This window comes from Equus asinus, chromosome 8 (assembly GCF_041296235.1).
Source record: "Equus asinus isolate D_3611 breed Donkey chromosome 8, EquAss-T2T_v2, whole genome shotgun sequence".
Classification (NCBI taxonomy): domain Eukaryota; kingdom Metazoa; phylum Chordata; class Mammalia; order Perissodactyla; family Equidae; genus Equus; species Equus asinus.
The window spans coordinates 82177967-82181246 of NC_091797.1; the positions used below are offsets into that span (position 1 = coordinate 82177967).

Here is a 3280-nt window from a genome sequence, read left to right on the forward strand (position 1 = left end):
TCTTCAACTTGGAACTCCTCCAGGCTGGCCAGCTGGTGCGTTCGGCCGACTCAGCTCGCCTTAACTCAATTAGCTGAGCCGGCTGAGCCGGGCGGGGCTGCGCTCAACAAGTACTTTCTAAGCACCGAGCTGGCTGCAGGGGGAAAACACAAAGGAAGGCAAGATGCAGACTCAGCCAGCCTCGGCCCGAAGGAGAGGGCTTGCGCTCTGAATGGATCACAGGACGCTGTATTTTCTGCATCCCGCTGTCGCAATTCTTCCCAGATCTGCATTCCCTCTGTGCTATGATCTACTTCCTATTTTTCTTAAAATAAATTAACTTTTCTTGAAGTAAATTAATTTCCTTTGTGAAACTTAAATAAGTTAATTTTCTTATTATTGAGGTGAAATGGACCTAACAAAATCGACCATTTTAAAGTTAATAATTCAGTGGCGTTTAGTCCATTCACGGTGTACCACGTCTGTCTAGTTCCAGAACACTTCCATCACTCCAGCATGAGGACCCGTCCCCAGGCAGCAGTTTCCCCACCTCCCCAGAGACCCTCACAACCACTGACCTGCACCCTGTCTCTGTGGATTTGCCTATTCTGGACGTTTCACGTAAATGGAATCAGACAGGATGTGGCATCTGGCTTCTTTCGCTCAGCACAATGTTTTTAAGCTTCATCCCTGTCGTAGCATGTGTCAGCACTTCATTCCTTTTTATGGCTGAATAATATTCCATTATATGCATAGACCCCATTTTGTTTACCTATCATGCGTTGATGGACATCTGATCTCTTTTACCTTTTGGCTGTTGTGAATAGTGCTTCTAAATAAGTTAATTTAATTAATGTATTTATTTATTGAGATATAATTGACATATAACATTGTAAAAATACAGAACGCTTCACAAATTTGCATGTCACCCTTGCACAGGGGCCATTTAATCTTCTCGATATCGTTCCAATTTTCGTATGTGTGCTGCCAAAGCGAGCACTAAATAAGTTTATTTTAAAAGGAAAATTTACAACACTACCATAAATAGAAAACCTGTATTTTTCTAATAGACCATAAAATAGATATGTAACTATTAAGAGTGAAAATTTCACCTGCGTAGCACATAAAACCACCCCATATATTATCACGGACATTAGCAGAAAGCCTGGGCTCCGGATGCGGTCACCTAGAGTTTGATCCTCACTCAGCCATCCGTGTGACTCTGGACGAAAGACCTATCCCCTCCCAGCCTCGGTTTCCTCATTTTTAAAGTGATAATACTTAGAATTGCTCCCTCCTGTACCTGTGGTAAGAATTAAAACCACAAGTAACAGTACTAGTGACTAACAAAGCAAGGATGTGCCCTGTGCCAGAAAGGGGGACCCCTTGAGGCCGTCATCTTGTGTAACCTCCACAACGTCCTATGAGGCGAATGTTATTACCCCCATTTTGCAGATCAGTAAATAGACTAAGAGAAGTGGAGCCAGCAGTCGAAGGTCAGACAGCAAAGTCTTGAGCTCTGGGAAAGTGAAATGACAACATAAGAAGTAACCAAGGGTCCACTGGGATGTCAGGGCTGTCCCCGGGCAGAGGTGATTGATTGCAAGATGGCTACCCGGGCCCTTGAGGTCCAGACCCAGCAACTCCCAGCAAACCCGGCCTGGAGGCTCAGTCTTGGATTGCTCCCAGCAGCGTCTCTTTATCAAGTCGCTCTTTCTCAGCTCTGCCAAGGCGAGGCTCCCTGAGAGACTGCTCGTGGCCTTCACATCTTTGGTTGACTCACCTCTCGCGGTTAATGGGCTTCACCTCCCCTCCCTATACCCCATCATCCCCAAACCCGCCCCTTTGCTCTGCAGTCTCTCCCCTTCCACACTGCATCTGAGCCCTCAAGGCTGTGTTGCAGCCTCTTACTAACGATCGGCTGCTGGCGCAAAAATTAGTGCATCTCAGCTTCTCACGCATCCATTATATCTTCCTCCCCCGCGATGGGTGGGATTCATGGCTTCAGTCCGCGTGGAGAGTCCTGTCCCACCCAAGGGTGACATAGCATCAGGGTTGCATGAGTGTCCTGGGGCTGCCACGGTGAATCAACACAAATATGGTGGCTCCAAACGACAGAAATTTATTCTCCCACAGATCTGGGGGCCAGAAGTCCAAAATCAAGGGATCAGCAAGGCCACTCTTCTCCCAAGGTCTCCGGGGGAGGGTCCTTCCTTGCTTCTTCCAGCTTTTGGTGGCTCCCAGTGTTCCTTGGCTTGTGGCTGCGTCACTCCAATCTCTGCTTCTGTCCTCATGTGGGCTTTTCCCTGTGTGCCTCTGTGTGCCTCTTCCATCTCTTATAAGGACACTTGTCGTTGGAATTAGGGCCCACCCTAATCCCGTATGATCATCTCCGTCTTTACCTTAATCACCTCTGCAAAGACTCCATCTCATAATAAGGTCACATTCGGAGACTCCAAGTGGACATGAGTGTTGGGGAAGCTATCCAACCCCGTACAGAGGTCTTCAAATAGAAGTGCCTGATATGCTGTGTAGCAGGTTTATTGTGTATCTGTGCCCAGGGGGTACAAACATAAAAGGGCTTAATATTCCTATAAAATCCAAAAGTTATCCTCCCGAAGTTATCAGCCATATTCTTACAAATCTCCCTTTCCAGCCTTGAGTGGCACTGTAGGCAGATCCTGTAGCTTTCTGGCCAGTTTCCAATATTAAAAGTCCGGTCCAGGTCAGGTCAGCTTAAAACATCACCTTAGTCCCCCCAACCCATCCTCCAACTCGGCTGTGCCCCAGGGCCTGAGCAGCCTGGCCTGGGCCTGGCCCCCACCTGCCCTGCTCCTGCCCCTACGCTTCTGGTTCCCAAAGGGCACCGCATAGGATGCTTCCATGGCCAACCAAATTTGGCCACTGCTGCAGGAAACCAGGTTTAGACTCACTTGATGCGTGGATGGACATGTAAGAGCAGGTGGTTTCCAACCTTTATTCAGCCCAGGAAACTATTTTCCCAGAGAACACCCCATCACCCGGGTGTTCCCCAGAGCACACTTTGGGAAATGCCACACTGTAGAAAATGCTGTAAAATGTAAACTATATCCACAACGATGACGTGTGCAGTGCAACAGAAGATGAGTTTTTGAGTAAACACACCGACTCTGGAGCAATTTTGTGATTTATTCGGAAAACTGGCTTCCAGATCAACTGTGGACAAGACCCAACTTGGCGGGAAGATGGCGGTCCCTCGGCAGAGCCCCACGGACAACTAAGCCGGCCAAGTTTTATTCTGAGAAAGGATCAGAGACTAAAA

At 47.9% G+C, this 3280-nt stretch overlaps 1 non-coding gene across 1 annotated transcript; it reads right to left on the minus strand.

Annotated features, from left to right (window-relative positions):
* Window positions 1–873: 873 nt before the first annotated feature.
* LOC123288487 (U6 spliceosomal RNA) lies at window positions 874–979 on the minus strand. Its single transcript, XR_006532186.1, has one exon. It is a non-coding gene; the product is annotated as a U6 spliceosomal RNA (small nuclear RNA).
* Between the last annotated feature and the right edge of the window lie 2301 nt (window positions 980–3280).